Here is a 13893-nt window from a genome sequence, read left to right on the forward strand (position 1 = left end):
CTTATTTTTTGGAGTATTGCAAAACCCACAAGTTCTGCATTGAAAAGGCAATTGGGTAATGTGTGAAAAATGACTCTTTTAAATAAAACAGTTGCAGTCCCTGAATTTCCAGGTTTCAAGTATTAGGAGATTTTAGTTTTATTACTTTATTTACCCATTCATTATATCTTTATCAAATGATTGTTATGTATCAATCAAGCAAGTCATAGGAACTTCCAGATGAAGAGAGGTTAAAGGAAAAATGATTTTAAATAATAGAAAAGTATGATCACTGTTAAACACACAGAAATGTCAACAGAGAAAGAAATAAAAGTTTTCACAGAATGAAAAGAAAGTTTCTTGAGAGCTAAAAGATGAATAGGATATAGTCAGACAAAGGCATTTGGAGTAGTGAGGGGAGGAGTTAAAACCAAGTAGAATATGGAAGAATCTGCTTAGGAGAGAGAGCAAAATGAGGACAGCTAGAAAAGAGAATGTCAGGGTTAAGACTAGAAGTTCACTAAATCCTAGGGTGTAAAAATAATTCATCTACCCTACTAGGTCCTGAGACTAAAGTGGGAAAGATATTAAAAGCCCAGTGTTTTCCAGTGAAGATATGGCTTAGCATATATTTTGCTGCCCTAAACCCAGTTTACAATGTTTCTAATACAAGTGATTACTATTCGCATGCCACCGAGCTACAGCTTTCTGCTTCAAATACATTGTGTCTAATCTTTATACCTGGCATTCATTCATTCATATACCTACTGCTTTTAATTATTCACTCACCTTATGACTAAGTAAAGCAAATATTCATTGAGTTCCTACCATGAGCCATGCAAGACAGAGACAATTCATGCCTTCATGGAAAATTTTAGTTATGTAGACTACCATAAGCAGATATACAAATTATATGAGCATATGATATCATTATAAATACATACACGTGAACATATAAATCCTGCTATCTCACTTCAGAGAGAGGACTGCCTTAAATCCCTGTCTACGTGAATGAAGTCAGAATACTTTCTCTATTCTTGTCATTTTCTGTTCCCAAGAGGATAGACATCTCTCTCTCTCTCTCTCTCTCTCTCTCTCTCTCTCTCTCTCTCTCTCTTTTTTTTGTCAGAATGATGAGCTTCTGGAGAACAGGAACACAAAGGGATACCCCAGAATCACACTTTCTATTGAATAGATACTTTTCCTATTTTAAACTTTCTTGGTTACTGATACAGACTTGGTTCAATTTCTGGTGATCTCCAATACTAAACATGCCCCTCTGGGACCATTCTACTTTAAAATGTGTCATATTTGCTGCTTCCACTATGTTTTCTTATTACTTAACTACCTAATCTTTGTATTCCTTAAAGTCCAAGCATGCTTAATATCCATACTTGGTCTTGTTACTTCAACATAGTGATTTCTCTATGGCATAAATATTCAACAAAGATTGTTTCTAGGCTTAATATTTCTCACTGACTCTGTTTAATCCAGGTTGCTGGGTTGCCGGGGACTTATTTTATTAGTCATTCCAGGACCCAAGAAGACAGAGGACCTACCATCAATATATTAACACACAACAGCATGCCCAGCTGGGGAAGAGGTGGCAAGAAGTTATATCTGTTCTTACGTGCCTGGAACTAGTGATATGTATTAAAAAAAAAAGTCTAAATTTAGGCAGTGTAAGATTTTTTTTTGAGACCTAGTTATATCCAATATATAACTGTTCATTTGTTACACATATGTAGTATTTAGAAAGGGTATCTCTATGGTTTCCCTCATTTTTTTTAACACCTACAGCAACTGGTGTTCCTAGGTGGTTTCCCATCCAAGTACTAACCAGGCCTGACCCTGCTTAGCTTCCGAGATCAGACGAGATCAGGCACGTTCAGAGTGGCATGGCCATAGACCATTTGTTTTTTAATAAATACACATTTTGAAGAGAAATTGCAGTCTCATAGCACTTACATTTCAAGTTCAAGATCACAAGGTCAGAGGGAAAAGATCTAAGCAGGTCTAAACCTCAAAATCAGGTCTGTTTTATCTTGAAATAAATCTACTTCTTTTCCTATTATACCATATCTACCTTACTTGGAGTGTGTTCATTAAATATATGTAAAGCCACAGGTTTTATGGAGCCCAACGAGACCATTCAGATAATCTGATTGAATGTCCTCATTTTATAGATGAGAGCACCAAAAGCAAGAAAGGTTAAATGGCTCACCCAATGTACTCTGTGAACTTCAACTCATCTAACTTCAAAAGTTACGCTTTTTCTGCTACTCTACAATATCAGTAGGTTAAGTGTTATTAGCAACGAAACACTCAATATATATGTAGTCAAAGAGGTTTTATACCTGATGTATTATGTAACATCCTCAGTAGCTTGGTTGGAGACCTTCATTTATACCTTATGAGATTTCCCTTACCACTTTAGTGCCAAGGTTACAGACCAAATTAACATAAAAACATGCTGTTCTTCTCTTGTATCCTTATACACCTCAGACTGCCCTGCCGTTAGCAGTTTGCCTGTCCCTGTCTGTTCTAAATTGGCTCCTCACTAAGAAGTCATTCATCGATGAGTCCATTCTTAGTATTTAAACTTGCTAAGCTATTGGTAGTCCAGTCTTTTTTCTAAAAGGGCTTTCCAAAAGAGACAATACCATGAGAGACAGAAATGAGTGTTTACACTAAATACATTATGAAAAATGTCTAACTCTCCACTTTATCACTCTGGTATCAAATATTATTCTTCCTAAATTCAGAATCATTCCGAACTCCTGGATCCTGGTACATACAGAGCCAATAAGATAGTTAAAATCCTCTATCTGAAAATTCAACTACTCAAATTCTAAGATTCTTCAAATGTAAATCTGTCTCAGTCAAGGTGCTAAGGGTAACATCTCCAGAATCTAGAACTATTTTCTTGCTTTCCCTTTTTTCATTTTACTATGATTAACTCATTCTCACTTGGAATAATTAATTTAAAGTCTTATCTTTGGGTAAGTATAGGGAAAAGACCTGATCTGTAATTGATAGCTTTTCTCACAGAATTGTCTACCTATATCAAGCTGTATTTATACTATGTTGGAACATAATCTGAACTTTCTATAATTTGTTTTTTAAGATTTAGTAATATTATTTAAGAAGCATGAAAAATAACTTTTTTCCCAAAGCAAACAGAAAGAAACATGATCAAAATAATAAATTTCAAAGTAATTGAAAGTATTTGTTGAGAAGTTAACATACCAAATATTTGCCGTGGGTGACGTTTAATACGTAGTCTTAAGTGAGTATTTTTGTAGATTTATTAATCTTCCTCAGTTCTACCAGACATTATTACATGGAAGTAATATATTTTTGTCCCTAGCGAGAGCTCTCATTAGATTATATCTCTTCTCTGTATTATAAAAGTCATTTTCCTGGGATAAATATTGTTAAGGAGGGTCCCTCCACATCCTCTTTAGAAACCAAATCTTAGTTATATTTAGGAAAGCTGAGTAATTTTACATAGTATATAGGACAAGATTTATTTAGGTGCTATATAAATGAATACTTTTGAATTATGAATTATAATTATGAATTGATTTAACATTTATTTGAAAAATAGAGTAACACACTGTATTAGTCAGGATTGTGTAGGTACCTAACAGGTTAATAAAAAGTGTTAAAATAAAGAAATATAAAAGTTGTGAACAGAGTTAAAAGAGAAGGAATGATGAGGTACCTAATGTTGAGCGGGAGTGGGAATGCCATTCCTGTCCCCAGGCCTGAAAGGACAAGTGGAAGGGGAGAAGAGCAGCAATGGATTTTACTGTAGAAGAGAGTTGCAACCTTGGGTATAGGAATCCGGCCACTGACTTCTCGAGAACCAGTAAAGCAAACCAAGTCAATAAATAACTAAACCTTCCTCTCTTCCCACTACCGCTCTCCAAAATACTTCTAAATGACACATCAATTTGAGAAAAAAAAAATGCAATAAAAAGTAGCAAATATTTTGAACTAAATAATATAAAAATATCACATATCAAAAAATTGTCCTTTTATTAAATGCAATAAAAATATTTTAAAATTAAACAAGTAGTTATTTATTTTAAAACACAGCAATCTGAGGGGTCTTTTCAAAGCAATAAAGAGTAAACTTAACCATATTTAATAGTAAAATGTGTGAATTCTTCTCTTTCATATCCAACTTAAAACCCAAATGTCTGCTATTACCATTTCTATTCAATATTTACTTTAGAACATAACTAATATATTATGACAAGTAATTAAAATGCTACAAAATTTGAAATGAAGAAATAAAACTTTCATAGTTACAGACAATATGACTTCACACACAGAATTCCAATTAATAGATAATACTATTAGAATTAATGAATGAACTCAGCAGTGCTGCTGGACAAAAAAATAAATATAGAACCCCAGAAAAACATGCTACATTCAGCTTTAATTGCTTAGAAATAAAATGGTTAGAAAATAAATTTGTCTATGGCCATGCCACCCTGAACAAGCCCGATCCCATCTGATCTCAGAAGCTAAGCAGGGTTAGGCCTGGTTAGTACTTGGATGAGAAACCACCTAGGAAGACCAGATGCTATAGGCATAAAAAATAAGAGATTGTAAACTGACAAGGTCCTTGCAATCTGTGAGGTCAACCAAGGGTTGTCTTGCCTAAAAAAAAAGAAAAAAAGAAAAGAAAAAAAAGAAAAAAAATAGAAAAGAAAAAGAAAAAAATTTTAATGACACCATTATAATAGTTCAAAAAATACCAATTGTTCAGTAATAAATAATTTAAATATATGACATTTATTGAGAAAATTACAAAATTATGTAGCAAAATTAAAGATCAAAATCATTTTCTGAGTTGAAAACTCATTAAATTCATTATTGAAAACATATTGTGTTAATCCATGTCATAATCAATGTACTCTAAATTAAAATAAATATATCAGTATTTTCTGGAACGTGGAATTCTCATTTAAGTTTTATATCAATTACAGAGGGATAGATAGTCCAAGGCACTATAAGAAAAGATCAAGTATAAAAAGACCTGTCACATCAAGATACACTGAGTACCTAAATTTGTGAGAGTTATAAAGTTTTTTGAATATAATATAATAGAGAATATTTTTATAACCTCACTTTGAAAAGGACTTATTAAACAAGACAAAAAAGCTATTAACCATATTTCAAAAATAGATTTGATTATGTTACAAGTAAGAACTCTTGATAAAAATCATTATAAAGGAACTAAAAATACTTGGTAAGAATACATACGGGTAAAAAAAGAGAAATATCAAAATACATAATGACTCTCAAGAAAAATAGAGTAGTCTCCCCTATTTGCAGTTACCTGCTCTCCTTAGTCTGAAAATATTAAATAAAAAATTCCAGAATTAAACAATTCATAAGTTTTAAGCATGCCATTCTGAGTAGCGCGATAAAATCTCACACCGTCCTGCTCCATTACCCCTAAGATATGAATCATCCCTTTGTCCTGTGCATCCACCACACTATATACCATACCTGCCTATCAGTCACTTAGTAGCCTTCTCATTGTTCAGATCAACTGTCACCATATTGCAGTGCTTGTGTTCAGGTAACCCTTATTTTACTTAATAATGGCCCTGAAATGCAAGAAAAGTGCTTATGGCAATTTGGATATGCTAAAGAAGCCATAAAATGCCTCCTTTAAGTGAAATGTTCAGTAAAGTACAATCAGATATTGGAAGAGAGAGAGAGAGAGAGAGAGAGAGAGAGACGTAGAGACCACAGTCACATAACTTTTAGTATAGTATATTGTTATAATTGCTTTATTTTATTATTAATTATTATTGTTAATCTCTTACTGTGCCTAATTTGTAAACTAAACTTTATCATAGGTATTCATGTATAGGAAAAAGCACAGTAGACATAAGGTTCGGTACTATCTTCAGTTTCAGGCATCCACAGGAGGTCTTGGAACATATCTCCACAGGTAAGTGGGGGGACTGCCATAGACAATGAATCATTTAGAAACAAAGATGGCAGAAAACTTATCCAGGCACTTCATGAAAAAAGAAATACAAAATGGCCAACAAAGACATAAAAATATTTCCAGCCTCACTAATAATCAGATAAATACATATTACAACTATAATAAAATACCATTATATGTTATTTGGAGAAATTTGAAAATACTAATTTTGATGAGAATGCAGAGATATAATAAATTCCTGGCCCAAATTCTTCACCTCTCCCTACATCCACACCTTTTGCCATATAACCAAGTAGCATCTCCCACTGTGGGTGGAGCACCTTTCCCCACTCATGACATTGTGATCAACCCAGGTGGCTTGCTTTGGCCAGTGGGATGTTAATGAATGTAATATTAGCAGAAGCTTCAAAAGTATGTGTGCCATTATCCTTGTTCTCTCACACTTTTGTTATCACCACAGAAAAAACATGACCCTGACAGCATTCTTATCTCAATGGGATGAGGGGCACATGAAACAAACATAGACTTACACAACTGCAGTGTGAATCAGAGACAACCTACAGATTATAATAATGAGAATAAATGATTGCTATGTTTAGCAACTTAGTTGAGGTGGTAATTTAACAGCATTATTGTAGCAGTAATCAACCAATCCAGAGGCAATGGGAACTCTCACAAACTGGTCATAACAGTATGAATTGGTACAACATTGAAGGACATATGTTTTTATTATTTATAAAAATATAAATAAGTATATATATTCCCGAAAACCCAGAAATTCTACCCCAAGGTAAAGGAAGTCAGGATACACTTAAAAGAAGATTCAAAATGTCTGTAGTAATCAAAACTGGAAAAATACTGAATAGAATAAATAAGTATATACATTGTAATACATTCATAAAGTGCAATACAATATCACTCTGAATATAAACATATCTGGCTGCACATATCAATATGTACCCTACAAACAATATCGAACAAAAGAAGAATATTGTTCCAAAAAACATATATTTTGATTCCATTTTATAAAATTCGAAAGCAGGCAAAACTACAGTGCTCGGAAATATATATATAAAACATGCATAAGACATATGTCATTTTTTTTGGCTGACTTGAATCCTGGCTTCCTTCTGTTTAAGAAATTTCCCACCAAGAGAAACCTAGTATGTCCAGCCCATACATGAGAAGCTAACACTTCTGCCACCATCCTGACATCTATGTCACAAGTATATAGACCACCTTCAGCCAGTCAAACTTCCAGTCTAAAGTGAAGGCTGGGCAGTGAAAATTTATGCAGCTACAAAACACAATGTTCTCAGTGACAGTAGTGCCCACTGACAAGTATCTTTTTTCAGCAAGGTTTTGGCTGTCATACTGGCAGGCTAGCCTCCTTTGGACCTTGAGGTGTTTCTTTGTTTTGTTTTGTTTTTTGTTTTTTGTTTTTTGTTTTTTTACCCTAGTTCACCAGGCTCCTGGAACTTTTCTGTGTAAATCACTACAGTTTCAGTAATGTCTTCTCTTTAATAAGCCAGAGGCAATTCCTAGGTCTCACCAGTAAGAAACCTGTGAGATACAATCTAACGAGATCTGAAGATGGACATAGGCTATTTAAGATTTTTCTTTTAAGTTTTGGGCCAACAAGGTACTTAGAAAAGAATATACTCAGCCAACCATACACCTACTAGGTATCTGAGGCCTTAGATAAACCTGGGCCAGCGATTCAATTTTTCATGAGTATAATTCATCAGAATTATTTCGAAACTATAATGGCCAGTAAGCAAGGAGGCCTTTGTTTTCTGTCCAGAACATGCCATGAGGTTTGCTCCATTCCATCCTGTCTCTCTACAGGAAAATGCCTCATTAACTTCTGTGACATTATAAGAGCAACCACATTACCTCATGATGTTGGAAAATGTATCCAATCACCATTCTATTGCTTTACTTTAACATCCTCTGTGACTTCTAAAAGGGAATTTGTCCCTCTGAAACTGCTACATCCTTTTATTTTTCATTTTTAGTAATACAAAACCCTTTGAAAAGCCTGGAAGGGTTTATAAACCATGATAATTTGTAACAAACAAAAACATAAAAGAAAAATGTGCAGAACAGAGTAAATTCACGGGAGACACTGGTTTCACATTCATTTTGACTCTGGCAGCAAAATAAGAGCACCAGAGAATCAACAAAGGGAAAATAAAAGGTAGAAAAAACCAAAAGGCTGACAAACAATTCTGAACATAAAATAAAAGCAGCAACACAGGAAAAACAAACTGAAATAAGACAAATACAATCAAAAAATAAATAAAGGTAACCCAAAATAAAATTAATTGTCGAAAGCAAAAAGTAAATAAGCTAGGTTGAATGATAAAAAAAAAAGGGAAGGAAGAAAATTTCAAATTCAGATTTGATTTTCTTAAGCAAGAGAGGATGCACTAAAAGAACAGCAAGAGAGGCTCCCTAGGAAAAGAGAAAAAATGTAAAAGCACGTGTAATATCTACCCCATAAATCTTAAGATATTCAAGAGACTCGAGATATGCTCATTCTTTATTGAACACATATAGAGAAATATTTTGCTGTTCTCAAAACTACACTCGCTCATATATCCTACTGCCTTAGGGTATGAAGGGCTCAAAAGCAGAATTCCAGAATTTAGTTTCCAGCGTTAAGCTTTCATGAGTCCTTTAGTATGGACATGAAACAGGTTAGAGAGGGCTATGGTAGCATGTTTTAAAAATCAGTGACTCCATCCATCTATAAATCTTTCAATAATTTATTTGGCAACCTATAGCCAACACTTTCCTTCAAATTGGTGTGAGTTACTCTCATCATAGGTCATTTCTAAGATGTCTAATTAGACACAACTGAATTTAAGTATTTATTCATTGTACATTGGCAATTTTCAAAAGATTCTCAGAGATACTAAAAGTTTTTCATTACTTAGTTTCTCACATTGTTTCCACACAGTTCATAGGAAGAGGTAAGAGGTATTTTATTTAAATACTGGGCATTTTCTGGCAATCTTTCTCAACTGGGTGTAACCATCCACAGTAGGATTTGTCTTCAGGTCTGTTGAAGTATGACAAAGAAAAATATTTTAATTTGGATGGAATACAAAGTGCATCAATGAAAAAGAAAAGAAGAGGAAAACAAAACAAAACAAAGGAGATAATGTTGCAGAGCTAAGATGGAGAAAGAATGTAAGTAACCTTTCATGCTAGACCAAATAATCTTATTTTATGGGAAATGATAAACCATCAAATTTTAGAGTAGGTTGAAAAAGCTAAGACGTACTCAAGGAAAACAAATTGGAAACAGTGTTGTTGGCTTTAAAGAGAAAAAAAAAAAATGAAGATAGGAACACCTGGTAGGTGAGTATTTATAGTACAGGTAATAGATAAAGTAATAAGTAAATCTGAACTATGTTGAAGGCGACATTTGTTTACTTCCCTAATTTAACTGTAGACATTTCTGAAAATAGCCAGTTCCGCAAAAAACCTAGACCTCGCTGACAGCTGTCCAAAGCTCAATATTTGGCAGTAGCCTAAAGAAAATTATCTGCAATTGTAGATGCACTTCGAACTCTGTAGTCCAGATAAAGTCCATTCCTCTCTTTTGGAGGGAAACAATTATTCATTTTATTCTGTTTTTTTTTTTTTTTTCCCCCAAGAAGTGAAAAACATCAATTAGCCAGTCTGAAGTTAAAATCATCCCTGACCAGTTACACTGAGTGTGAGGAACATCAGGAAAAAGAGAGCTTGTCGTCTGTGCACAGACTCACCAGAAGTTTAACATGTTGTGGAACATCTTGTACCATTTGGATGCTATCCATCATTAAACATAGATGAGAAAGGGACCGTGATACACAAATGTGCTAATGCCAAATGGATACACGTATTAAAGACACTGCAACCATCTGGACTCAATATGGAACCCAGAATGTTCCCATTTATCAAATTAAAATTCCCATTCAATATTTTATATTGTAATTCACTTCTGTTGATGACAACAGAATTGTTTTCAATTTTTCAAAGTTGATTTCAGAGGTAGTGCACAAAGTTAACGTGTTTATCAGACCTGGGGACGATTGGTGACCAATAGAGAACTTTACTAAAATCTCCTTGGTTTTTATGGAGTGAGGAAGGAGAGGGACAAATATTAGTCACTATCAGAGGAGCATTCAAAAATTTTAAGAACAGGCATATTCAAGAATTATTTTTATCTCCATCTCTAGGAATTCATTCCCCTCACCTTCAAATCACTTTCCCTTCTCATTACTTATTTGAATATTAAACTGATTTCGAAGTTGAACTCAAGTTGCACCTTCTCCATAAAACTTTCCTCATAACTGCCATTTGTTCCATTATAACGAGGTCTCCCCTTCTAAAAATGGAGACATTGTTGCTTCTACCAACGAGCTGGTTTTTAACATGTGCTGTCTACATGTAGAGCAGCGATCTACCTTCTTTTCTTTCTTCCTTCTTTTTCTATCTAGCTACCTTCCATTCTTCCCTCTTTCCTTTCTTCCCCTTTTTTTGCTGTTAACAATTTGTCATTAAAAATTGTATATGCCAAACACAAATAAATAAAATGAGAAAAAATTAAAGAAAGGGGTAAAAGGTCCTGTACCTTGTCCAGTAGGCTCAACTTGTACCTGAAGCACCTCCATTGAAACCTCAGGATTCCTAAATAGACCATTAATATAACCTGTAAAAAAAAAATAATAATTTAATATAAATCATTCTGTGGTAAGTATTGGCATTCTCTTTTGTCCCCGATATAGTTACTTAATATAACCAGTATCCTCTTTTTCCCTCTTCTTCTTAGATAATTTCTGGCAAGAATGTTTATTCACTTCCAATCTATCCAGACTTCTTAGCTCTCTTCAAGGCTAGTCCAGAATTGGATCTACAATGGTAAGATTACAGGTATAGAGTTGGACAGTAAAGAGACGTAGAACGGAATGATCAATTCACTGGGAGATCCTTGCTTTCTCCAGTATTGGCTCTCTCCCCTCCCAAACATTATTAAGTCTTTTTCTCTATGCTCACCTACCCCCATCCCCCCACCTGGCCACATCTTTTTTCTTGGTACTAAGTCTCTGAGTCCCATGGTTAAATTTCCATAATTTCCTAACTCTTCTTGCTCCCTAAAGTAATATTTTTCTTCAGATCTTGAGACTCTCAATGACCAAATATTAGTACACACAAGCATGTGCACACACATACACACACACACACTTTGCTTATATCACATAAGAATAACATAACAGTTCCGACTTTGTGAAGAGATGGTTGCTGTTACATTAAAAATAAAAAATTGAGGGAGATTGAGAGAGGGGTAGTATCAGAGTTATTGGAAACTAAAAAATATAACATTAATGGGCTTTATTGGAAAAGGGTCTGCTTTTATATATTCTATATGTAATATAACATGAAATGATCAAAGTTAAGAGTGATTAACTTCTCATAGTTTCTTTAAAATGGGAAAGAGCTTTGAGGTAATTCCAGATCTGATTCCAAAATCCTTGCAAATGAATATATTATATTAATTTCTCTGTAAAGAATGTGAGCATATCTTTTCACCATTGTAAAATTACTTAATATTTTAACTCCATTTTTCTATATAACAATGCACGACAGTGGAAATCACATGGAATTTGATGTTAGAGACTTAGATTTAAGTCTAAGTCTGTGTTTTGCTGTTTGATAGCTGTGGATCTTAGAAAAATGACTTAACCTCACAAAGCTTTAGTTTCCTCATGTATAGGTGAATATAGTAAGATCTAATCACAGAATTGTTTGGATAATAAGGGATGATATGGTTAAGAAGTATTTTTAAACTAGAAGTTACAAAATATACTTCACACTACATCACATTAAAAATGGCTTTAGAAAATCCCATAAAATGCCTGCTTTAAATTAAAAAACATTTTGAAGAGAATGATTTCTTTTCCCAGAAAAAAATAAAGGCACTCTAAATTCAAAAGAACCACTTTTCTAAATGATGCTACAAAAGAGGAAGTATACCCAGCTAGGTGGGGTTCCAGAAGAGCTACTCTCTCTGGAAGACGTTTGATAGGTACATACATATTTGAGCCCTTTTTCTAATAGAATATAAAAGACAGGGAGAGAATGACAGCATGGATAGGCTCCTTTCCTATCTTATGGCACTTTACACCGGATGAGATTTTAGTCAAAACTGTGGACAAGGATGGTATTTTTCTCTCGTAATGAAAAAACCTCAGCATCACTCATTGACATTACTTAAAGGGCATCTTCTATTGACTGACAACTTTTAAGCCAGTACTGCTTTGCCCAAGGAATGACTGAGAAGTTCCGACTTCATAGTTAAGTACGCTATTTAGGAACTCCGGGGGGTTGCAATGTTCTTCCTGTTTAACAAGTGTAAGTAAGAGATCCCACAATGCTGCTCTACAAAATCCCTTTTTCATCCACTTAATCCTCTTCACCGTTTCTTCTCCAGAGCCCTAGCTTCATGGCCACTTTAGTTCTTTGAAGATCATTTGTTCACCCCCATCCATGTCAATCACCGCAGGCCAAATTCTGCTCTTGCAAGTAGATGCCCGTCAAGAGGAACTGCCAGCCTTATCTAAAGGCTGACTTTAGCACCATAGGTGGTAACTGTTCTCAAACAAGTGTCAATAAACCCATCAGAAACAGTAGCTAAGGCAAGTGTGTGGGAGTGTTAAGCAGAGAAGCCAGATAAATATTTTTATATGGCCCTACAGACCTGATTGTGTGTTTTTTCTTTTTCTCCAGTTTTTTCTTTTTCTCTTTTTACCTCCAGTTTTTCTCCAGTTTTTTCTTTTTCTCTTTTTACCTCCAGTTCTACTGTGATTTTTTATAAACAACTACAGATTCCTTAAAAGGTTATAGGGTTCTTGAAAAATATCACATCTTATAAAACAGTAATATTACTGTAAACCTTTATATTCGAAAGTACTTTCAAGTTTTCTTTTCATGACATATTAGGATGGATTGTCATATTAGATAAAAGTTGATAAATTTAATTTTATGATCAAAAAGGAATAGGTTTCTAAGTATTTGTCAATGAGAAAGTTAATTCAATTATAAATTAATCTCATTGCATTCGTTGCACTCAACAAATATGCAAAGGATTATTTTTTTATAATCTTACAGGAGTCTCAATTTGACTTAATAAAATTTCAGTAGCTCAACCGCTCCCTTCTTAGAATCTGGGACTTAAGATATTTTGCTGCATACATGACGTCTATGGAGTGCTCTCAATCCAGCTTCGATAATTCTAACACTGTATATAAAGTGGTAGAAAAGAAAAGGTATTTAGGCACGACATTTAGAGCAAAGAAAATTAACTTAATTACATGCACCTCAGATAGAGACCAAAGATATAAATCAATATTTTTTAAAAAATAGCTCAAGCACAACACTAATTCAGTAAAAACTACCAGATGCATAGTCTGAAAGAGGGTTGGGCCCATGATACTACAAATAGAGGAACATTGAATTAAAGTTAAAAGTTTAAAGGTTTCTTTAGTATAAAATTTACCAGATTTTAATATACTAATAGGCATTGTGAATATCCAAGAAAAAATATAAAATTAATTCTTTCTTTAAAGTATTGATTGATAATATCCCCATCTCTTAGAGGGAGGGTTAGCGGGGGCGGGGGGTGGGGAGGCATCAGTGCTAACATCTATTAATTTGTGAAACTTGTGTTCCATGGTACATACTCTGAGAAATGTTGCTTTAAATCATGAAAACTTTTAAATTGTCTCTCTGAATGCAATCATTTCTTAAGGGAGATTATGTATTATGGCACACAGAATATATTATTAAATATATACACAGTACACTCACACACATAAACATATATAAATATATACACAGTACACACACACATAAACATATATATATGTTTATATATATGTTTA

At 33.9% G+C, this 13893-nt stretch overlaps 2 pseudogenes; one reads left to right on the forward strand and one right to left on the reverse strand.

The window, feature by feature from the left end:
- Nucleotides 1-1770: 1770 nt before the first annotated feature.
- On the reverse strand, nt 1771-1889 carry LOC112485582 (annotated as a pseudogene).
- Nucleotides 1890-4466: 2577 nt separating this feature from the next.
- On the forward strand, nt 4467-4585 carry LOC112485575 (annotated as a pseudogene).
- Nucleotides 4586-13893: the final 9308 nt, after the last annotated feature.

Source organism: Pteropus alecto, unplaced genomic scaffold (assembly GCF_000325575.1).
Source record: "Pteropus alecto unplaced genomic scaffold, ASM32557v1 scaffold5, whole genome shotgun sequence".
NCBI classification, from domain to species: Eukaryota; Metazoa; Chordata; class Mammalia; order Chiroptera; family Pteropodidae; genus Pteropus; species Pteropus alecto.